The 25,448-nt window shown below is 42.0% G+C and overlaps 1 long non-coding RNA gene across 1 annotated transcript; it reads right to left on the bottom strand.

Annotated features, from left to right (window-relative positions):
* Positions 1 to 386: 386 nt before the first annotated feature.
* Positions 387 to 25,011, bottom strand: LOC144340559 (uncharacterized). The gene is made up of 3 exons (XR_013416808.1): positions 24,953 to 25,011; positions 3,816 to 3,901; positions 387 to 545 (listed from the first exon to the last, which is right to left on the bottom strand). It is a non-coding gene; the product is annotated as an uncharacterized LOC144340559 (long non-coding RNA).
* Between the last annotated feature and the right edge of the window lie 437 nt (positions 25,012 to 25,448).

A 25,448-nucleotide genomic window follows, 5' to 3' on the forward strand; every position in this document is an offset into this window, starting at 1 on the left:
AAAAGTGTCGATTCTCATAGGCAATGGGCACCCATGGAAGAGTCTGAGTAAGGTAATGACAAGATAATCGACTTATAAGTAGAGAAATTATATGTGCTCCTTTTGAACTAGTTTTTGTTTGTGTCTGCCTACAAGCCACCTCATCATTCACCATTTGTCATTCAAAAAGCAAAGATCGTCCTACCCCTTGTGAGTGCCCTTTGTATTACCGATGCTGACTTTTAAAAATATCTTTTTATTGTAATCTATATTGGTTTTCTATTGCCCCATAATAGATTACCATAAATTTATCAGCTGAAAGTAACATTCATTCATTTATTCATTATCTCATGGTTCTGTAGGTCCAAAGTCCAGGTACAACATGCTTGAGTTCAGCTGAGCTGAATTCTGGTCTGGAGACTTGACTAAGGAAGAATCCACTTCTAAAGCCATGCAGGTTGCTGTCAGAATTCAGTTCCTTGTTGTAGAAGGACTGAGGTCCCTGTCTTGGTGGCTGTTGATTAGGGTTGTTGTCAGCTCCTAGAGGCTGTTTGCAGGTTCTTATCCTGTGGAGACAGCCATCTTCAGAGTCAGCAGTGGAGAAACTCCCTGGCATCACATTCCTGTCCTGCTTCAAATGTCTTCCTTAGGACAAGTCTCATCTCTTATAAGGGCTCGCCTGGTTAGGTCAGGCTCACTCAGGTGGTCTCCTTTCTTTCTTTTTTTTTCTCACTCTGTCGCCCAGGCTGAAGTGCAGTGGCATGATCTCAGCTCACTGCAACCTCCACCTCCCAGGTTCAAGCGATTCTCCTGTCTCAGCCTTCTGAATAGCTGGGATTACAGGTGCACACGACAACACCCGGCTAATGTTTGTATTTTAGTAGAGACAGGATTTCACCATGTTGGCCAGGCTGGTCTCAAACTCCTGACCTCAGGTGATCCACCCACCTCAGCCTCTCAAACTGCTGGGATTACAGGCGTGAGCCACCGCGCCCGGCCCAGGGAGTCTCCTTTCTTCCAGTCAGATGTGTGGTGGAACATTGCCTCATCACAGAAGTGATTATTGCTTCCTCTGCAAAGTCTTAGGGATTATGCAGGGCAGGTACACCAGGGGACAGGAATCTTAGGGATCACCTTAGAATTCTGCCTCCCACAGATTCTAAGTTTCTTGTGGGCTGGAATTATACAGAGGATGCTTTAGAACCCAGGACAGTGCTTTGCCCATAGAGACAATTCAACAAATACTACTGAGATAAAGAAGTACATCACTATCATTCTATTTAAAACAGACTCTCCCTCTGCCTCTCAGTTTCCCCCAACCTTCTTTATCTCCTTAGCATGTATCACAACCTGACTCTATATATATATACATGTATATGTGTGTGTGTGCGTGTGTGTGTGTGTGTTTATATTTATTGTTCATTGCCTGTCCTCCCACCACTCAAATGAAACCCTCCTTAGGCCAGGCGTGGTAGCTCATACCTGTAATCCCAGCACTTTGGGAGGCAGAGGTGGACGGATCACCTGAGATCAGGAGTTCGAGACCAGCCTGGCCAACATGGTAAAACACAGTCTCTACTAAAAATACAAAAATTTGCTGGATGTGCTGGTGCATGCCTGTAATCCCAGCTACTCAGGAGACTGAGGCACAAGAATCGTTTGAACCTGGGAGGCAGAGGTTGCAGTGAGCCGAGATTGCACCATTGCACTCCAGCGTGGGCGAGAGTGAGACTCCATCTTAAAAAAAAAAAAAAAAAAGAAAGCCCCCTTAAGGTATGAATTTTTTCTAGCCTATTCACTCACCACTTTGTCCCCAGTGTTTAAAGCACTACTTGGCACATTTTAGATACCCAATAATAAATATTTAGCAAATGAACTGATGGCTGAATGTTCTCAACTTGTCCAGGCATTAAAGAAGATGATGCCCCAGGGCTACAGAGTTATGTGGGGAAATATTCCAAATTTAAATTCAAGGATACATTTGAATTGCATTTCAATTGAATGAATGCATTTGTAATAGACAAACATTCACTGATACATTATGTGTCCAGCATGGTGCTGAGTATTTTATCTCATGCAATCAATTGAACAGCTGGAGGAAAAGTTAAGACTAAAATCATGTCCCTCCTCTACTCAAGGCCTCCAATGGCTCCCATCTCCCTCTGGAAAATAGTGAAGGTCATCATAATGGACTCTACATCCCTGTGCCTCATCTCCCACTTCTCTCTTCCTCTACCCTCCAGCTTCCCTGGCCCTCTGTGGTGATCACGCCAGCCTTGCTCCCAGCTCAGGGCCTTTGCCCTTTCAGTGCCTTCTACCCAGCCTGCTCATGACCCCAGATGCTGGCATGAATTGCTCCATCATCTCTTTCCATCGGTTCCTCACTTTGCACCTTCTAAGTGAAACCTTCCATGACCGTTGTGTTTAAAATCACAGCCATTGCTCATCCTCCCTCACCCAGAACTCCCTGTCCCCTTTCCTGTTTCTGTTTTCTCCATAACACTCCTCACCATATATCACTTATATCTCATTTATATATTTTCTTCATTGTGTGTCTTCTTCCACTAGGATGAAAGAAGACTGGGGATTTTTCTGTTTTGTTCACTGCTGGAACACAAAAATCTAGATATTCCAGCACCCAGAACAGTGCCTGGCACAAAGTAGGCCCTCGGTAAATATTTATTGTGTCTTACAGAGCTAACAAGAATACAACAATAACTCAAATAAATATGGGCTCAGTATTTTCCCCATGAATTTCAAGCCAAATTTCCAGGCTCTCTGTCCCTCATTGCAGCTGAAACTATGACCCCATTTCCCACCCTTTAAACAGTATACAAAACCCCAGGAGAAGAGGTTTTTGGTGTATTCTAAGAAACCTGGTGTTCTTATTCTTTTGTATAGGAAAGTTCCCAGTAACTTCTAGTAACATCTGAGCCTTGAATTGCCTTTGTAGAGGCCAGAAAGAAGTAGGTTAAAGTAACTGAGCTTTTTATCTGAGCTCATGAAAGCACTTTGAGTCAATGTTAGCCATGCGTTGGCCCTCCTTAAAAGAATGGTTGAGCAAAAATACAAATAAGGTGTCCTGGGAATTCAAAGAGACCGTCAAAAAAAAAGGCTATCAGGGGAACGTGGAATGTAGAAAACTGTAGTTATTACAGAGCCTGGGCGATCCTTCAGAAGGTTTAGGTTTGGATGTGGAGCTGTGTTCCAATGGCAATGTCAGAAATTTGTGATTGGCTCCCATCCTTCACCAGCCTCATTTTATTCACCTTGCAATAACGCAACCTCATATTTCACACAAGTTTTTAAACCTCTCTCACAATATGGCTTTATTCTTTCTTTTTTTTTTTTTTTCCAGACAGGATCTCACTCTGTCTCCCAGGCTGGATCTTGGCTCACTGCAAACTCTGCCTCCTGGGTTCAAGCGATTCTCCTGCCTCAACCTCCCGAGTAGCTGGGATTACAGGCGCATGCCACCATGCCTGACTAATTTTTGTATTTTTAGTAGAGACGGGGTTTTACCATGTTGGCCAGGCTGATCTCCAACTCCTGGCCTCAAGTGATCCACCCACCTCGGCCTCCCAGAGTGCTGGGATTACAGGCGTGAGCCACCGCGCCAGGCCACAGTATGCCTTAATTCTAATAAGCTAACAACACAGCAAATTCTAATGGATTCGAAACAGTAGCTGAACAATGCCTCTATTTTTTTATTTTCAACAAAGTAAAAAAAACCCATAACAGTTCCTCAGTTCTACTAAGTCTCTCTCTGCAATAGATTTGTTCAACAGAAGCTCAGCACACACTCACAAGCCTTATCTACTTGCAGGAATACTCACAGATACTGGTGTTTTCTCTAGCATGGGAGCTGATTATAATCCTGAAAGACGCAATCCTGAAAGCCATCATCCCATATGTTGAAATCCTGTAAGATCAAAATTCTGAAAATATAATTCTGGAAAAAATAATTTTAAAATTATTTTCTAAAGTTTTATTTACTGGCTGGTGCCATGGCACATGCCTGTAATCCCAGCATTTTGGGAGGCAGAGGCAGGCAGATCACTTGAAACCAGGAGTTTGAGATCAGTCTGGCCAACATGGTGAAACCCCATCTCTACTAAAAATGCAAAATTTAGCCAAGTGTGCTGGCGTGTGCCTGTGATCCCACCTACTTGGGAGGCTGAGGTACGAGAATGGCTTGAGCCTGGGAAGCAGAGGTTGTAGTGAGCCAAGATTGCACCACTGCACTCCAGCCTGGGCGACAGAGCGAATCTCTGTCTCAAAAAAAAAAAAAAAAAAAAAAAAAAGAATGGTAGGACCATCCCCTTAGTGACAAGTGAGTTCTTATTCAGTTTGTGTGAGAAGATCTTGGACCTTCTTCTCCACCCTTGCTCCCTCTTTCACTGTGTGATACACCAGCTTCCCTTTTGCCTTCTGCCATGATTGTAAACTCCCTGTGGCCCTCAATGGAAGCATATACTGTTACAATTCTTCCTCTACTGCCTGCAGAACTACGAGCCAATTAAACCTCTTTTCTTAATAAGTTACCCAGCCTCAGATATTCATTTACAGCAACACAAAATGGTCTAACACAATGTTCACATTCATTTTCTGCTTGGTGCTGCTCTTTTTAGAAATTCTTCTCATTCCGTATACACTGATATGAGCATTCTGTATTAAATTTTGTCACCTCTGTGCCATGCTTCTTTGTTGTTTTGAGTACACAGAGATTCATTCTGCATGCACTCATATACAGACCACAGATTTGGTGGAAACAATCCTGTTGATCAAATAGCAAGGCCATCTTATCCTAAGTGTTGCGTGAGAGTCTTCTTATCCTACCATGTACATAATTATTTTCAAACTAGTCCGTAACTTCACTGGCTTTTTCAGGCAAATGTGGCTTTAATTAATTAGAAGCTCCTGGAATGTCATCACCTGGAAGGAATGCCAATGCAGGCAAATTACGAATTTTTAAACTGAAGTTTTCATCATTGCCATATCATGTGGCCGGTCCACTCATCTGAACTTCCCACCAAATGCATTGGGCTGAATGGAAAATACAGATTATACTGGTAACTCATTGAAATTCATTTTTAGAAGACTTGATTGCCCCTAATTCCAAATCTGACATTATGGTTTGGGGATTCAATTGATATCTATTTTCTTCTGCATAAAGACAACAATAAGGCAGTAGTTGCACCTAACATGATGCAACTATCCTGTGATTGTGATTTTCAGGATTTTGTATGTTAGAGATCTTAGGCTTTAGTGATTTTGATCTTTTTGAGATTTCAACTTTTGAGATTATGGCATTTGGGATTGTGTTTTGGGGGATTATTACCTAAATCCCTCCAGAACTAAGTAAATCAGAGCCTGCTCTGGCTAGGCTGGCTCATGGCATCTTCTGACCTAAAGGTGAACCAAGATTTTGTCATTTGGTAACTAGTTGATGCTCTACAAGGTGAAGTTACTTAGACAGGTCAGGATCTAGACAAACAAAAATATATGAGTGTTTTTGTGTCTGGGTGAGAGAGAGAAAAAAGGGATGAAAAGGAGATGGTGTGTTGTTTGTAACTGCATTTTATATAAATGTAAGGACCTGCTTATCTGATGGGTTGATATGGTTTGACTGTGTCCCCACCCAAATCTCATCTTGAACGGTAGCTCCCATAATCTCCACGTGCCATGGGAGGGACTCAGTAGGAGGTAATTGAATCATGAGTGCGATTTCCCCCATGCTGTCCTCGTGATATTAAGTACTCACGAGATCTTATGGTTTCATAGGGGGCTTCCCCCTTCCCTTGGTACTCATTTTTCTTCTTCCTGCTGCCATGTGAAGAAGGGCATGTGTGCTTCCCCTCTTGCCATGATTGTAAGTTTCCTGAGGCCTCCCCAGCCATGCTGAACTGTGAGTCAATTAAACCACTTTCCTTTATAAATTAGCCAGTCTCAGGTATGTCTTTATTAGCAGCATGAGAAAGGACTAATATACAAGCATAGAAAAAGCAAAACTATAAAGACAGAGAACATATCAGAAGTTGCCTGGGGTTGGGGAGGTGAGAATAGACATTGACCAAAGATAGACACTGACCACAGATAGACACAAGGGAAATCTGATGCAAGTGCTCTAAAACTAGATTGTGTGGAAGGTTGCACAACAGTATGAATTTACTAACAGTCATCAACCGTTACATTTAAAGGGGATAGATTTTTAATAATTCCACTTGCATTAGCATCAGAAAGAATAAAATAGGAATAAATTTAACCAAGGAAGTATAAGACTTGTACCTGAAAACTACAAAACATTACTGAACGAAATGAAAGAACACCTAAATAAATGGAAAGACATCTATGTTCACGGATTAGAAGGGATATTGTTAATATGTCAATATTCAAATCTGAGACTCCATGCAGTCCCCATCAAAATGCCAATGATCTTTTTGTGGACATTGAAAAACCAAAAACCTATGCTCAAATTCGTATGGAAGGGTAAGGGGCCCCAAAGAGCCAAAACAATGTTGAAAAAGAACACACAGGGTTGGGCGCGGTGGCTCACGCCTATAATCCCAGCATTTTGGGAGGCCGAGGTGGGCGGATCACGAGGTCAGAAGATCGAGACCATCCTGGCTAACATGGTGAAACCCCATCTCTACTAAAAATGCAAATTATTAGCTGGGTGTGGTGGCGGCCGCCTGTAGTCCCAGTTACTGGGGAGGCTGAGGCAGGAGAATGGTGTGAACCCAGGAGGCGGAGCTTGCAGTGAGCTGAGATCGCACCACTGCACTCCAGCCTGGGCAACAGAGCAAGACTCCGTCTCAAAAAAAAAACAAAACCATGCAGTTGGAGGACGCATACTTGTTGATTTCAAAAGTCACTACAAAGCTACAGTATCCAGAGCAATGTGGTATTGGTAGAATAAAAGGCGTATATACCAGTGGAATAAATTTGAGACTCCAGAAACAATTCCATAAATTGATGGCCAATTAATTTTTCACAATGATGCCAGGACCATTCAATGGGGGAAATAATAGTCTCCTCAACAAATAGTACTGAGATAACTGGATATCCATACACCAAGTAATGGAGTTAGATTCCTACTTCACACCATACACAAAAATTAACTCAAATAGATGAACGACCTAAATATAAGAGCTAAAAATATAAAATTTTTAGAATAAGACATAAGAGTAAATCTTCATAATCTCAGGTTTACACAGTAGATCAGCAAAGAATTTTTTTTTTTTTTTTTTTTTTTTGAGACAGGATCTCTCTTTGTTGCCCAGGCTGGAGCACAGTGGCATGATCGCAGCTCTCTGCAGCCTCTACTTCTCAGGCTCAGGTGATCCTCCTGCTTCAGCCTCCTGAGTAGCTGGAACCACAGGTGCATGTCCCCTCACCAGCTAATTTTTTTGTGTTTTTTGTAGAGCCAAGGTTTCGCCATTCTGCCCAGGCTGGGCTTAAACAATCTGCCCACCTCAGCCCCGCAAAGTGCTGGGATTATAGGCGTGAGCCATTGCACTGGGCCGGCAATAGATTTTTAGATATGGCGACACCTCTAGGAAAAACTAGATAAATTAGATTTCACCAAAATTTAAAACTTTAAAGGACATTATTGGAAATGTGAAAGGAAAATGTAGAAGAAATTATTTGCTAATCACATATCTGGTGTCTAGGATCCAGACTATATAAAGAATTCTTACAACTCAGCAATAAAAAACCACCCAATTAGAAAATTGGGCAAAGAACTTGACTAGACATTTTCCCAAAGATAAATAAGTGACTAACAAGCACGTGAAAAGCTGCTTAACAAAACTAGCAATTAAGGGAAATGTGAATGAAAACAGTGAGATACCACTTCACACCTACTAGATGGCTATAAAACAAAACAAAAACAGAAAATAACACGTACTGGTGAGGATGCACAGAAATGGGGACCCTTATACATTGTTGATGAAAATGTTACTTAACATTTTCATTACAGTGGTGCAGCTGCCATGGAAAACAGTTTGGTGGTTCCTCAAAAAGCTAAACATAGTATTACTATATGCCCTAGCAATTTCACTTTTAGGTGTATATTCAAAAGAATTGAAAACAGGGACTCAAACAGATACTCATCTGCCAGTGTTCATTGCAGCATTATTCACAAGAGTCAAAAAGTATAAACAACTCAAATCAACAGATCTGTTGATCTGTCCATCAACAGATGAATGGATAAGCAAAATGAGGTATATACATCCAAAGGAATATTATTCAGCCGTAAAAAATGAAGTTCTGATACATGCTACAATACAGATGAACTTTTAAAACATTAGGGTAAGTGAAATAAGCCAGACACAGAAGGACAAATATTGTATGATTCCACTTTATATGAAATATCCACACTAGGCAAATTTGTAGAGATAGAAAATAGATGAGAGCTCACCAGTGGCTGGGAGAAGTGGGGAATAGAGAGTTTAACGTTTAAAGTTACAATGTTTCTGTTTGGGGTGATAAAAAGTTTTGTAAATTGATGGTGGTGTTGGTTGTACAGCATTGTGAACATAATCAATGCTTCAGAACTATATGCTTAAGCATGGATAAGATGAAAAATTTTATGTTATAGTATATACTCTGACACACACACACACACACACACACACACACACACACACACATACACAGAGACAGATCACCCTAGTGAAGTTAGGAGATTCTGATTTCAATAAATAAAATAAAACCACATACTGTGTACAAAGAGTATAACTATTTTTATCACTCTTAAGCAAACCCAATCCTGTTTAGTAAGGAATTTTACATACAGTAGGCTCCCATTAAATATTGACTAATGCTTAAGAAAATGGGTGATAGGAAAAAAAAATACCAATTCTGAGTGGGATAGCCCTAAACTCTAAGGATCTTATTAGTATTTTCCTGGTTGTGTTAATGAAGAGCAATCTTCCAAGCAATAAAATGTGTTTTGAGAGAGGCGATTCCTCCCTATTGAAACAGTTGCTGGTCTGGTACACTGCCAAACCCCCAGAAATTATGAAGACGGAAGACACTGGAATTTTCCATGGACCTGAAAGACGAAAATTGTAAACAAAGGGCACTAATTAAAACATTTTTCCTACTCATTGAAGCAAAATATGCCTAAGAAATTGACACTAATGTTAAAATGTCAGTCAACAAGTGACAGAGTTACCAAATCTCTGCTAGAGTTTATTTTTTACTCGCATGCCAACCCAACTTTTTAAAATCTGCACTGGCCACCTTGGCTGTAGAGGACTGTTCCTGTGCTGGTGACGGGATCCAGTGTCAGGCTCAAAGGCACAGATCTAAGGCTTGCCTTGTGTCTGCCACACTTGAAGTACCACTGACTTGAGGACACTTGAAGTACCAGTGACTTGAGGAGAACCACTGATAGGAAGCGTCTTATTTGTTTCTGTCACTTACAGTTTTCTATGTTATAATAATCCCTATTACAAATTTCCAAGGGATTGGGGATTACCAAAAAAAACTGGAGATTTATTTCATATTTGAAACATGTTTTTTTTCATGTTTTGTCTATTTGTTATTACTTTTGTAATTGGATTTATAGAAGCAGACTGGGGTGGGAAGAGATGAGTCACTGGTCATTTGGCACACCAATGCTTTACCTGGTTATACTCCTAGATTAACCTGGCATCTGAAAAGCAGATGCCAAGACAGAATTCAATGAGTGCTATGGGCTGAATTATCTTGCTGGAATGTTCATATGTTGAAGTCCTAATGCCCAGTACCTGAGGATGTGACTATATTTACAAATGTGAATGGAGTTAGGATCTCTAAAGATGGAATTAAGTTAAAATGAGATCATTAGAGTGGACCCTAATCCAATAAGATTGATGTCCTTATAAGAAGAGGGTATTATGGGGCCAGGCGTGGTGGCTCAGCCCGTAATCCCAGCACTTTGGGAGGCTGAGACAGGCAGATCATGAGGTCAGGAGTTCAAGACCAGTCTAACCAACATGATGAACCCTGTCTCTACTAAAAAAAATAAATAAATACAAAAATTAGCTGGGCATGGTGGCGGGCATACTCAGGAGGCTGAGGCAGGAGAATCATTTGAACGTGGGAGGCAGGGGTTGCAATGAGCCAAGATCACACCATTGCACTCCAGCCTGGGTGACAGAGCAAAACTCTGTCTCAAAAAAAAAAAGAAAAAAGAAAAAGAGGATATGATGACACAGACACACAGAAGGAAGATGGTGTGAAGACACAGGGGAAAATGGCCATTTTATTAAATCTCTTTTGCATTGCTATTAAGGAATACCTGAGACTGGGTGACTTATAAAGAAAAGAGGTTTATCCCTTTCCCATTTAGAAAAAAAAAGTGCAGCTGGCTGCCAGTGCTCGCTGAATTTTACATAAACATGCTCTTTGGGGCTGAAGCAAATCTGACTTATTTTCAATGTGAAAATAAAATATAAACACTGCTCTCATGGTTATTTCTAGACAGAACTAACATCAGAACTAACATCTGAATCATCAGAATTGTCTATTTCAGAAAAATCATATTCATCAAGTGAATCTTCAGCTAAAAACTATTTGGGAACGATGTTAACATCACATGTAGGAATGCTACGTTTTCTAGGATTCGACATTTTCAGCGACCGAGAATCACTACGTTTTGTAAATGAAAATACCACTACTAAAAACAGAATGCTATATAGAGAACGATGTCTTTTGTTTCCAAAGTTGATATACTAAGTGATATGGAAATAATAAAAGCGAGATATTTCACGGCAAAGTTATCTCAAGGTAAACACTGCAGCCTCAAGTGTTGCCAGCAAGTATTCTCCGGGCAAATGGGAAAAAGGTGAATTGACTGACACTTCTGCAGGCTGTATAAGCATGACACCAGCATCTGCTTGGCTTCTGGTGAGGCCTCAGGAAGCTTTCAATCATGGCAGAAGATTGAAGGGAGCTCAGGCGTGTCACATGGCAAGAATGGAAGCCAGAGAAAGGGGGAGGTGCCAGTCTCTTTTAAACAACCAGATCTTGCACGAACTAACACTCATTGCTGAGAGGAGGTCACCAAGCCATTCACAAGACAGTCACCCCCATGACTGAAACACCTCCTACTAGATCCACCTCCAGTGTTGGGGGTCACATTTCAACATGAGATTTGGAGGGGACAAACATCCAAACCTTATTAGTCATCTACAGGTCAAGGAGAGAGATCGCCAAAGGAACCAACTCTGCCAACACATTGATCATGGACTTCTACCAAGTAATAAATTGGCTTAATTTTTGTTAAGCCATCCAGTCTGTGGTACTTTATTAGGCAGCTGGAGCAGACTAATAAAACAAGTAAGAGACTTATGAGGGAAGTTCCTGTGAGGGAAAAAAGAGGGAGGAAATAAGAGAAAGTAGACAGAGTCTCAGACTACAATGAGGTGTGACATCTGTAGAGTGAGAAAGGAAAGGGAGTGGGGAAGAGCCTCAGGCTGCACCAACTGACTGGGGAATCCAAGTTCTTCAGCGTCTGGCCTAGCACCCCTTCAAGCTCAGTCATTGGTTGGGAGCAGCTCAGGGGGTGTGTTCCAGGCATGAACCCTGCAACAGACCTGAGGGCTGGGGGCTGTCAGTCACCTGCCCTCCCCACAACCTGTTCTCCTGAAGCGAGACCTGGGTAGCATACCTCCATGCTGCCTCGCTGGGTGACAGATTGCAGGCCTGTCCCTGCCCTTCCCCTTCCCTAAAACCCTCCTCTTCCTTGCCTTCCCTTAGCACCTCCGTAGAAGCTCATGAGAAATAGCAGAAAACCAGAGGTGACTGGAGGTTATAGGGTAAACAATGGGAGAAATGCCAACCTATTGGAAAATTATGCAAGGAAAATTCCAATTTACCCTAGTTTCAAAGAGTCTTTGGGAGGCTGAGGCAGGAGGATCACTTGAGCCCAGGAGCTCAAGACCAGCCTGAGTAACATAGTGAGACTCCAACTCCACCAAAAATACAAAAATTAGCCAGGCATGGTGATGTGCCTACAGTCCCAGCTACTCAGCAGGCTGGGATAGGAGGATCACTTGAGCCTAGGAGTTCAATGTTGCAGTGAGCTATGATTGTGTCACTGCACTCCAGCCTGGATGACAGAGTAAGACCCTGTCTCAAAAAAAAGTTAAAACTACAGTTCAGTTCAGGCCAGGCACAGTGGCTCATGCCTGTAATCCCAGAACTTTGGGAGGCCAAGGTGGGTAGATCACCTGAGGTCAGGAGTTTGAGACCAGCCTGACCAACGTAGTGAAACCCTGTCTCTACTAAAAATACAAAAATTAGCTGGGTGTGGTGGTGCATGCCTGTAATCCCAGCTACTCGGGAGGCTGAGGCAGGAGAATCGCTTGAACCCAGGAGACAGAGGTTGCAGTGAGCCGAGATCACGCCACTGCACTCCAGCCTGGGTACAAGACTCTGCTCAAAAAAAAAAAAAAAAAGATCAGGTATGTCACAATCACTTGGGACACCTAATAAATATAGGTTGTCCTATGGTGGGACTGGAGCTGAGAAAGTTGAATGTGTGTGAGTGTGTGTGTGTGTGTATACATGCATGTGTAAATGCACAGCCAGTCTGAAGATCACACTGCCCATAGTTTCTCACCATGACCAATATTTACAACACAAATGGTTGAGGATTATAGTTTGTCACTGTGAGAAAGAACAAAAAAATTAATTGGCTTCATGAGCTCCTTGTATCAACTGAAGGCCCTGTATGCTCTTTGAGGGAGTGCTGAGATTCAAAGAGCGGAAATGAAGGGAATAATACACGGTTCTTCTCAATCATATTGCCATGTGGAGACTCAGTGCTCTAGGAATTTTATTATTAGCAACAGAAGGATCCACATGCCCACCTCTGTCACTTCCCACCCACTCCACATACACGGCTTCTTTGTTGGCAGAATATTACTCTAAGGGTGTTTTTAACCTTAGAATACAGTTCTAATTTCAGTTATTTTTCAGTTTTCATAACCATTTTTGAGCATGTTGCTCATTCCAGTTTGAATAAAGAGAAATTTGGGCTTAGATATTATTTCATGTCAATCAGAGCCTTAAAAGAAGTTTAGCTCGGCCATGTTCAGTGGCTCGCGCCTGTAAGTCCAGCACTTTGGGAGGCCGAGGTGGGCAGATCACTTAAGGTCAGGAGTTCAAGACCAGCCTGGCCAAGATGGTGAAACCCCCATCTCCACTAAAAATACAAAATTAGCCAGGCATAGTGGTGTGCACCTGTAATCCCAGCTACTCAGGAGGCTGAAGCATGAGACTCACTTGAACCCAGGAGGCGGAGGTTGCAGTGAGCTCAGGCGAGACTGTGCCACCGCACCCCAGCCTGGGCGACAGAGCGAGATTCTGTCTCAAGAAAAAAAAAAAAAGTTTAGCTCTTCCATGTCTTTTGTTTTATTTTTCTTTATGATATTATTGTGTTCTCTACTATAAATTTCAGTTAATGTATTCGTGAGATTATTAGAGAAGTGCAGATATACTACCTATGCTCTCACACCACAATAATCAACACTGAAGATGTCTGTGGCCAAATAGGTGGAGATTTTTTCCCCACTAACAGGAAGCAATCAGTTCTGCCGCAGGCACTAGCTGGGTGTTCTCCAATTCAATTCTGATGCTATCTCTCTGGAGACAGTGTCAGATCCCACAGGTTGAGGGCTCAGTCCCACAACAGCACCTTTCCTTTAGATGCCAGTTGCAAGCCCAAGCCTGTCGAACTTCTGACCAATCCACTTCAAGTTGGGGTTCCCGTGACCCCCTCTTAATGCACGATTAATTTGCTGAAGTGGCTCACAAAACTCAGGGAAACACTTAGGTTTACTGATTTATCTTAAAGGCTATTTTAAAAGATACAAATAAATAGCCAGATGCATAGGGTGGGGTCTGAAAGGGTCCTGATTGCAGGAGCCTCAGCTCCTGTGGAGGGGGATGCGCCACCCTCCCGGCAGGTGATGGGTTCTTACTCATTTTCTTGCAAGCCTCTAGAATTTCAGCTGTGCAAAAGTTTCCCATACCTTATCCTCTTGGGCTTTTTATGGAGACTTCATTGGATAGGCATGATTGACAACCAAGGAGAACTGTGATTGGACAGAAAGAATATGATCTAATGCTTATAGATTGAGCAGGGAAACCCAGTAAGGCCAAGATTCTTCCTGGCCTCTCTATGCAGCATCCGTTCCTCCCGAGTGTGGGACAGGACCCCTGACATGGGGGTCTTACCACCTAAAATCAGACAGGGAAGGCAGTTCAGAGAATTTCAGGTCAGAAGATTGCAATATATTTTTAGTTTCTGTGGCCTGCATGGAGGAGAAAAAGAAGATAAAAGGGGGGCAGGAGGTCAGAGAGTGAGATTCTGTTTTCTGAGGGCTAAAATGCCCCAATATTATCACAAAAGACTGTCTCACCTTTATCGCTCTGGAGCCATTCTGAAGCTGCTTCAGGAATCAAGGACAAAAGACCAAATATGTTACGGAAAGATTGCTTATTATTTTAGTTACTTAGGAAATTAACAAGGGCTATGGGAGTTATGAGCCAGGAATTGTGGACAAAAACCAATATACATATAACATAACATCATACCACCCCAGTAATAATTTTCTCCCCTTTCATTAGTTAAATTATATTAACTAAAATATTATTAAGTAAAGCAGAAACAACCTCAATGTCCATCAACAGATTAGTGAATAAATAAAATGTGACACATTCATAAAACAGAATGTTATTCAGCATAAAAAGGAATGAAGTACTGGCCCAGCGCGGTGGCTCACACCTGTAATCTCAGCACTTTGGGAGGCCGAGGCAGGTGGATCACCTGAGGTCAGGAGTTCAAGACCAGCCTGACAAACACAGTGAAACCCTGCCTCTACTAAAAATACAAAACTTATCCAGGCCCGGTGGCACATGCCTGTAATACCAGCTACTCAGGAGATTGAGGCTGAAGAATCGCTTGAATCCAGGAAGTGGAGGCTGCAGTGAGCCAAGATCGCACCACTGCACTCCAGCCTGGGCGACAGAGCGAGACTGTTTTGTGTTTGTTTTATGAGACAAACAAAAGAATAAAGTACTGACACATCCTACAACATGGATGAGCCTTGAAAATATTGTTGTGCTAAGTGAAAGAAGCCAGACGTAGAAGGCCACCTACTGTATGATTGTTTATACGAAATGTCCAGAACAGGCAAATCCATACAGACACAAAGTAGTTGAGTGCAGTGGTTCCCAACCTTTTTGGCACCAGGGACCGGTTTTGTGGAAGACAATTTTTCCATGGACCTGTTGGGAGGTAGCAGGGAGCGGTGAGGGGATGGTTTCAGGATGAAACTGTTTTACTTCAGATCATCAGGCATCAGATTTTCATAAGGAGCACACAACCTAGATGCCTGCATGCGCAGTTCACAAAAGGGTTCTGGCTCCTATGAGAATAACACCTCCACTGATCTGACAGGAGGCGGAGCTCAGGCGGTAATGCTCACTGACCCCCCACTCACCTCCTGCTGTGTGACCCAGTTCCTAACAGGCCACCAACTGGTACTGGTCCACGGCCCCAGGGTTGGGGACCCCTGGTTTAGCAGTGGTTCCCAAGGGCTGGGTCGGGGAAGGGAATGGGGAGTAACTGATAATGGGAGTGGAATTTCTTTTGGTTTTGTTTTTTTGTTTTGTTTTGTTTTGTTTTGTTTTGTTTTTTTGAGACACAGTCTCTGTTACCCAGACTGGAGTGCAGTGATGTGATCTTGTCTGACTGTAGTCTCAAACTCCCAGGCTCAAGTGATCCTCCCACTTCAGCTTCTGATATGGTTTGGCTGTGTCCCCACCCAAATCTCAGCTTGAATTGTATCTCCCAGAATTCCCACATGTTGTGGGAGGGACCCAGGGGGAGGTAATTGAATCATGGGGGCCAGTCTTCCCTGGGCTAGTCTCATGATAGTGAATAAGTCTCATGAGATCTGATGGGTTTATCAGGAGTTTCTGCTTTTGCTTCTTCCTCATTTTCTCTTGACACCATCATGTAAGAAGTGCCTTCGCCCCCCTGCTATGATTCTGAGACCTCCCCAGCCATGTGAAACTATAAGTCCAATTAAACTTTTTTTCCTTCCCAGTCTCAGGTATGTTTTTTATCAGCAACGTGAAAACTGAGTATAACAGCCGCCCAAGTGGCTGGGACCACAGGAGCCCACTGCCACACCTGGCTATTTTTTTGTTTTTTGTTTTTTTGTAGAGTCAAGATTTCATCATATTGCCCAGGCTGGTCTTGAATTCCTGGGTTCAAGTGACACCCCTGCCTCAGCCTCCCAAAGGGCTGAGATTATAGGCATGAGCCACCAGGCCTGGTGCAGATGGGATTTCTTTTTGTGGTGATGAAAGTGTTTTGGAATTAGATAGTGTTGATAGTTGCATAAACACCAAATTTAAAAGGGTGAATTTTAGGTTACATAAAGTACATCTCAATAAGAAAATTAGGAATACATAAAATAATGGAGGCAAACATACCATAGTATTTAAAAGATTTGCATCATCCGCAAACACACACGCACATGCGCGTGCACACACACACACACCACAAATGTCTATATCTCATAACAGCCATCTTTATTTAAACTTGCTCAATTTCATTTGGATAGGACTGAAAGAATTATATAATTAAAATTGGGTGACTTTGTTAAAAACAAGCTGACTTTACTAATAAAATGGAAGATGTGTAGGCCAAGCTATAGAGACAGAAGGTAGATTAGTGGTTGTCTGGGGCTGGGGCTTGGACCAAGGAGTGAATGTAAATGGGCATGAAGTTTCTTTTTGACAAGATGGAAATGTTCTAAAGTTGGATTATGGTGACAGTTGTACAACTCTGTACATTTACTAAAAGTTGTTGAATTGTACACAATGTTACTCTACGTAAATTATACTTCAGTATGTAAATTATACCCTTAAAACAAAATGCAAAGTAAATTAATAAAGGTCTACAGGCCGGGTGCTGTGCCTCACGCCTGTAATCCCAGCACTTTAGGAGGCTGAGTGGGGGGCGAATCACCTGAGGTCGGGAGTTCGAGACCAACCTGACCAACATGGGGAAACCCCGTCTCTACTAAAATTACAAAATTAGCTGGGCATGGTGGCGCACACCTGTAATCCCAGCTACTCGGGAAGCTGAGCCAGGAGAATCACTTGAACGTGGGAGGTGGAGGTTGCAGTGAGCTGAGGTTGTGCCACTGCACTCCAGCCTGGGCAACAAGAGCAAAACTCCGTCTCAAAAAATAAAAAATAAAAAAGTAAAAAACATAAATGCCTATGAGTTAGTCCTGGAAACAAAAGCATTGCACATACACAGAAGAAACACTGAAAGGAACTATACCAAAATTTTCCTGATGCTGTTTTTGCAGGGGGGAAATATGTTTATTTGTTATTTTCTTCCTTATTCTTTTGGTTTTTCTAAGTTATTTATAGTGAGCAAATATTTGTAAGGTATGTTATCATTAAAATGTTTTTATATATCATGTATTTGGGCAAAAACTAAAACTTAAACATGTTTTTATTTAAATAGTGAACAAAATGATTGTTATTTAACTCTAGAGCAATCTGTATACCTGATTTCTTTTGGGAGATGTTATTAGCTGAAAGACTGTCAAAATGGAGTTAAACTCGCTCAATTACATGCAAACATGGCAAACTTACACTCTGGCTATAACAGAGTACCTTGGATCCCTAACACCATCACAATAGGAATAAATACCAAAGCTGTATAAAAATGCAAAACAATAATATCAACAGGCAAAACAAAACAAAAAAAAAAACCAGCTTCTTTAAGGCATCAGAAATCAACAAAATCAGCCAGAACTTAAGGAGCCAAGATCCTGGGTAGGTGACAGCAACATAAATTATTGCTTTGCCCGCTTAAAGCATTTGCTAATTCCTAAACTGTGCTCAAGTAGGGCAAGAGACTGAAAAACCAAGCAGAAAAGCAGCTGCTGAAAGACTATGAAGGTAAACAAAGGTTTTGGCAGTCTCATAATACTGGGAGAAAAACTGGAGCTCAAGGCCTGCCAAAGATGAGAAGCCGTGATAAATACTGTAGCTTTCCATTGAGAATCTTAAAAGGACTAAGCCCTAGAGCAAGGTTTCTTAATGTTGGTACTATTAACATTTTGGACTAGATAATTCTTTTTTAATGGGGGGCTGTCCTGTGTATTGTAGCATGTTTAACAGCATATCTGGCCTCTGCCACTTCCAACTTGTATCAGACATCAGTAGAACACAGCCCCAATTTGTGACAATCAAAAATGTTCCCAGATATTGCCAAATGTTCCCTGGAGATTAAAATCATCCTCAGTTTAGAACTATTACGCTAAGACTAAGGGACTCCAGAAATAAGCCCTCTCAAAGCTTGAAATTTAGCTTTTATTCATCTCAGTCTCTGATTTGGCCAACTTGCTTGGCTCTTACTAACTGCATGCTAAGAAAAAAAAATGAAATTAATGTTCTCTGAAGGAAGATAACATCATCTAGATCTCTTATAACTTTTCACCCACAGTGTCTGGAATGCAATCAATATTTAGTAGATATGGTAGAAAGGAGTAATAAACGACCCAAAACCGAGAGAAAAAAATAGACAATAGAAAGAGACTCATAGGGACCAGATAATGGAGTTACCAGAACAAAACTTTAAAGTAACCATGTTTAGTGTGTTCAAGAAATCAGTTAAAAAATGGAAAATTTCAGCAGAAGAATGGGATTTATATAAAAGAGAATCAAGTGGAAATTATAAAACTAAAAAAAAAAAAAAAAGTTCAATTAAGCAGATAAGCACAGTCCCAAAAGAGAAGAATCGAGCCAGGTGTGGTGGCTCACATCTGTAATCCCAGCACTTTCGGAGGCTGAGGCAGGACGGTCACTTGATCCCAGGAGTTCAAGGCCAGCCTGGGTAACATGGCAAAACCCTGTCTCAAGAACAACAACAACAACAATTTAGCTGATTGTGGTGGCATGTGCCTGTAGTCCCAGCTACTTAGGAAGCTGAGGTAGGAGGGTTGTTTGAACCCAGAGGCCGAGGCTGCAGTGAGCCATGAACATGCCACTTCATCCCAGCCTGGGCAACAGAGTGAGATTCTGTCTCAAAAAAATAAAAATAAGAGGAATCATGAACTAGAAGATACATCAGCATAAAATATTCAAATTTAAGCATAACAAGAAAAAGTATGAATGGAAAACACAGAAAAGAGCATAAGAGATACATGAAATTTGTAGACCTCATGTATATTCAATCAGAGGTCCAAAAGGAGAAGAAAAAGAGATTAGCCACAAACCATATTTAAAGTAATGACTGAGAATTTAAATAAACTGATTGAAGGCATCAAGAAGCTCCACCCACCCCACACTCTGAACTCCTATATGTCAGAAATTATATAAAATGTAAATCGGCTAAATACTGCAATTAAAGAACAAAGATTGGCTGGGTGTGATGGCTCATGCCTGTAACCCCAGCACTTTGGGAGGCCAACGGGAGCGGATCACGAGGTCAGGAGTTTGAGAACAGCCTGACCAACATGGTGAAACCCCTCTCTACTAAAAATACAAAAATTAGCCAGGCGTGGTGGTGCGTGCCTGTAATCCCAGCTACTCAGGAGGCTGAGGCACAAGAATTACTTGAACCTGGGAGGCAGAGGTTGCAGTGAGCTGAGATCGGACCACTGCACTCCACTCTGGGTGACAGAGTGAGACTCCATCTCAAAAAAAATAATAATAATAATAAAAATAAGGAACAAAGATTTCAGGCCGGTGCAGTGGCTCACGCTTGTAATGCCAACATTCTGGGAGGCTGAGGCTGGTGGATCACTTGAGGTCGGGAGTTCAAGACCAGCCTGGCCAACATGGTGAAACTCCGTCTCTACTGAAAATACAAAGAATTAGCCGGGTGTTGTGGTACACCCCTGTAATCCTAGCTACTTGGGAGACTGAAGCATGAGAATTGCTTGAACCTGGGATGTGGAGCTTGCAGTGAGCCGAGATAGCACCACTGCACACCAGGCTGGGTGACAGAGTGAGACTCCATTAAGAAAAAAAAAAAGGAACAAAGATTTTAGTCTGGATTAAAAGAAAACAACAAGTATATGCTGCTCAAAAAAGATGCATTTTAATTATAAAGACATAGAAAGACTGAAATAAAATGATGAAAAGAAATATGTATACATTAACTAAAATACGCTAACCCAAGTAAATCTAGGGTAGTTCTACTAATATCAGATAAAGCAGACTTTACAGCAAGATTTATTTGTCAAGCTCTAGAGGGGCATTACATGCATCAAAGGACATAGCCAATAGAGTGAAAAGACAAACTACAGAATGGGAGAAAATATTTGTTAATCACATATCTAATAAGGAGTTAATAACCAGAATATATAAAGAACTCCTGCAACTCAACAACAACTTTTAAAATACCAGTTAAACAATGGGCAAAGGACTTGAATAGACATTTTTCCAAAGATGATACACAAATAGCCAACAAGCATAGAAAAGATGCTCAACATAATTAATCATTAGAGAAATGCAAATCAAACTCCACTGAGATATCACCTCACACCATTAGGGTGGCTACTTTAAATTTATTTTTAATTTAAAAAAAATTTTTAATAGAGACAAGGGTCTCACTGTGTTGCCCAGACTGATCTTATACTCTTGGGCTCCAGCAATCCTCCTGCCTCAGCCTCCCAAAGTGCTGGGATTACAGGAGTGAGCACCACACGCTGCCAGGATGGCTCCTTTTTTAAAAAAGTGAAACAAATAGAAAATAACAAATGTTGGCCAGGCGCAGTGGCTCACGCCTGTGATCCCAGCACTTTGGGAGGCCCAGGCAGGTGGATCACGAGGTCAGGAGATCGAGACCATCCTGGCTAATGCGGTGAAACCCCGTCTCTACTAAAAATACAAAAAATTAGCCAGTTGTAGTGGCGGACACCTGTAGTCCCAGCTTCTCGGGAGGCTGAGGCAGGAGAATGGCATGAACCCGGGAGGCGGAGCTTGCAGTGAGCCAAGATCACGCCGCTGCACTCCAGCCTGGGTGACAGAGAGAAATTCCGTCTCAAAAGAAAGAAAGAAAGAAAAAGAAAGGAAGGAAGGAAGGAAGGAAGGAAGGAAGGAAGGAAGGAAGGAAGGAAGGAAGGAAGGAAGGGAAAGAAAGAAAATAACAAATGTTGACAAGCATGAAGAGCAACTGGAACACTTGTGCCCTGTTGGTGGGACTGTAAAATGGTGCAGTGACTAAGAAAAACAATTGGTGGCTCCTCCAAAAGTTAAAAATGTAATTACCACAAGATTCAGCGATTCCACTTCTGGACATATTCCAAAAGAATTAAAGCAGAATCTCAAAGATGAGTAGATAAACAAAATGTGGAACATACTTCAATGAAATGTTATTCAGCCTTAAACAGGAAGGAGATCCTGTCACATGCTACGACACAGATGAACCTTGAGGACAACATCCCCTTAGCGTCCCTACAACCTAACAGAGATACTTGATCAGTGTTTGATGTTGATGGAAAGAGGATGAGCAAGAAGAGGAAGGAAAGGAGGCAGGCAGAAAGGGAAGAGGAAAGAGGTCCATATAACTTGATTGGGACCAGATTATGAAATATGCACCTGAAATGCAGGACATGCTGTAAGGGATGAATAGGAAGCAGCAATTGCTCCCAGCTGCAATGAGAATTAAAGTCAAACTCTCTACGATGAAGGATGGCTCTGCACTGGCTCCTGTCCTCTTCTCTGGCCTCCCTTTCTCCCACTGTCCTGCACCCACGCTGGCTTTCTGCCCCTCTGTCTTTCTTCACCTTCTCAGAGAGGCTTTTCCTAACCTCGAATTTTAAAGTAAGCCATTTGGTCTCAATAGTCTGTTTTACAGTCTCCTTAGCATTCTTCACTCTCTGAAATTCTTTTTTTTTTTTTTTTTTTTTTTCTTCCTGAGACAAGGTCTCACTCTGTCACCCAGGCTGGAGTGCAGTGGTGCGATCATGGCTCACTGCAGCCTTGACTTCTCGGGATCAATGTATCCTCCCACCTCAGCCTCTCAAGTAGCCAGATAGCTGGAACACAGGCACATACCACCATGCCTAGCTAATTTGTTTTGTTGCTGTTGTTGTTGTTGTTGTTGTTTTAATAGAAACAGGGTTTCAACATGTTGCCCAGGCTGGTCTCGAACTCCTGAGCTCAACGCGGTCCTCCCGGCCCCACCCCTAAAGTGCTGGGTTTACAGGCAGGAGCCACCATGCCCAGCCTGAAATTATTTCTATTTGTGTGTGTTTGTTGTAAGTTTCTCCTACAGACTGAAGGCTCCAAGAGAACTGAGCTTTGCCTTGCCTCACCACTACTTCCCCAGCATCCAGAACAGGATCCACAATGCTTGATGCACAGAAAAGGCTGGATAACTATTTGTTGCGAGGGATGTGCTCTTCCATACTCCACTTTACAGATGAGAAAACAAGGCTCTGAGTCCATATAGCTTGGTGGAGCTGAGATTCCATCCCAGATCTATTTAGTTCCAGAGCCTGAACTTCTTAACCACATCACTAAAACTGTACTGCACTGGTTAATGTTAAGTAAGTTGGCATGTGTGTGGTGAGGGAAGGCTCCTGGGTACAGCTGTATCATTAGGGTCTGTCTTTGGTAACACACCAGAGGAGACCTCTAACCTCAATGATGCAGGTGGATCTCCATGGAAACAGGTAGACTGAGTCACATAGTTTTATTTGAAATGGTGCTTCTCAAACTTGAACTTACTTGGAGAATTACTTGGAGAATTTATCAAAAACACAGACTGTGAGGCTGGGCTCAGTGGCTCACGCCTGTACTCCCAGCACTTTGGGAGGCCGAGGCAGGTGGATCACTTGAGGTCAGGAATTCGAGACCAGCCTGGCCAACATGATGAAACCCCCCCTCTCTACTAAAAATACAAAAATTAGCTGGGTATGGTGGGAGACACCTGCAATCCCAGCTACTCGGGAGGCTGAGGCAGAAGAATCACTTCAACCTGTGAGGCGGAGGTTGCAGTGAGCCAAGATTGTACCACAGCTCTCCAGCTTGGGTGACAGAGCAAGACTCTGTCTCAAAAACAAAACAAAACAACAAAAACAAAAACAAAAACACAGATTGTGGTTGTTCTTCCCCACCCTAGCCCCAACCACCTGGAGACCTCCCTCCCAATTTTGGATTCAGTAGGCCTAGGTTGAGATTCAAGAATTTGCATTTCTAACCCCAAATCACACTTTCAGGGAAAATAAAATATTTAATTAGAATGGATAAATGGATAACTTTTTAAAAGTGGCTTAATTCAGGATGGATAGTTAAGTGTTAAAGCAGGTGTGTTAAATGTAAATAGTAGAATCGAAAGGACAGGTGCGTGGAAATTCACTGTAAAATCTTCCAACTTGCCTATGTTTGAAATTTTTTACAAGAAAATGCGGCAGGAGCAGCAGCAAGGGGGTAGCGGGGAGACTTAATAAAAGATTAGGAACCGTAATGGAATATAGGCAGCAAATTAGCAGGGACTGTGTTACTACAGAATGAAAGCAACCTGCAAAGTAATGTTAAAATTAATTGCATGTATAGACTAATAAGCTGTTTACACATCACCATCTTCTAAAGACTTAATTGAGTGCTTATCTAACTTGACCTTTGCTTCAGTTTGTGACAGGAAATGATTAAACAGTGTGCCAACAGAAAAACATCAATCAATTGCTGATTAGTACAGGTTAAATCCTGCACAGTGAAGACAGAGCAGAGCTTGTATTGCAAAGTGTGTTCACTTTTTTTTCCAAGCCCGGGATGAGCACTCACAGAAAAAGTATTTTGATAACAATCAGAAATTATTCAATAATCTTATATGCAAATGCTTTCTATAGCCATTCATTCATTCAATTAATTGGACAGCTATTTATTGAAAGTCTACTATGTGCCAGTACTGCAGGAGGTACTGAAGATTCTTTTTTCTTTTCTTTTCTTTTTCTTTTCTTTTCTTTTTTTTTTTTTTGAGATGTAGTATTACTCTGTTGCCTAGATTAGAGTGCAATGGTAGGATCTCAGCTCACTGCAACCTACGCCTTCCTGGTTCAAGCAATTCTCCTGCCTCAGCCTCCCAAGTAGCTGAGATTACAGGCACCTGCCACCACACCCAGCTAATTTTTGTATTTTTAGTAGAGATGGGGTTTCACCATGTTGGCGAGGCTGGTCTTGAACTCCTGACCTAAGGTGATCCACCCACCTCGGCCTCCCGAAGTGCTGGGATTATAGGCTTGAGCTACCCCACCTGGCCAAGATTTGTTTTTTTTAATCAATGAATAATGTAAAAGAACACCAGCCCTCATGGAGCTGACATTCCAGTGAAGAGACAAAGATCAAATAAAACACAAGCCACCTGGTGTAAATGCAATGGCGAAAAACGAAGATGGGAAACAGGGTAGGGAGTGCTGGAGAGGAAGTGGGACTGGGTTGTAGTTCTAAATAGGATGTTTAGGAAAGGGTGTTTCCAGAAGGTAACTTTTGAGTAAGACCTGAAGAAGGTAGAGGAGTGAGTCATGTAGGAATCTGAGAGAGGAACCCTTAAGGGAGAGAAATCAGCCTGTGTAAAGGCCAGAAAGTGAGAATACACCCGGTGAATCCAGCGAACAGCAAAGAAGCTGCGGAAGTTGGAGGGGATGAGTGGTAGGAGATGAGAACGGAGAAGTAGAGCTGACAGTTGGAGGAAAACTATGTCAGTCCTTTGAAGCCTTGTGACCAAGGTCACTGTGACCGCTGGAGGATTAGTGACATGATTTGCCTGACATCAAATATTTGTTATTACCAGTATACTGTAAAGATGCTGAATGAATATGGCACTAACTCTGCCTGCAGGGAGCTGACCTGCTCCTAAGATGTATTCACAAACACTTAGAACACAGTGATGCATTGCAAAATATAAACCCAGTGAAGGGGAGCTGTTTACCTATGAGGTGATCAGGGAAGCCTTCCCAGGACATGTGAATGGACGCAGAAGAGTGGATGAGATTCTGGCTGGGAAAAAAAAAAAAAAAGTCATGGAGATGAGAGTGCATAAGCGTACAGGGACTACGGAACCTGGAACTTGTAAGAGGTGGTGGAAGGTAAGACTCAGAGCCTGGGTCATTGAGGCCACCTCCAAGAAGCCCTTGAATGTTGTAAGGAGTTTGGACTTTATAGGAATGAGAAACCACCGGAATCTTTGAACATAGAAATTCATCATTAACTATAAGGTTAATCTGGGCAGTGAGATTTCATTTAGCTTTTTCCTTTCTTCTTTGTTCTTTTTTCCATTTTTAGAAAAATTTTTAAGTTTTAAATGGTGATAAAAATAACATGTAATTTACAGTCTCAATCAATCATTTTTAAGTAAGTTTCAGTAGTTTCTGTGGTGTTAAGTATGTTTACATTGTGGTGCAACAGGTCTCCAGAACTTTATCGTC

Source organism: Macaca mulatta, chromosome 4 (genome assembly GCF_049350105.2).
Source record: "Macaca mulatta isolate MMU2019108-1 chromosome 4, T2T-MMU8v2.0, whole genome shotgun sequence".
Classification (NCBI taxonomy): Eukaryota; Metazoa; Chordata; class Mammalia; order Primates; family Cercopithecidae; genus Macaca; species Macaca mulatta.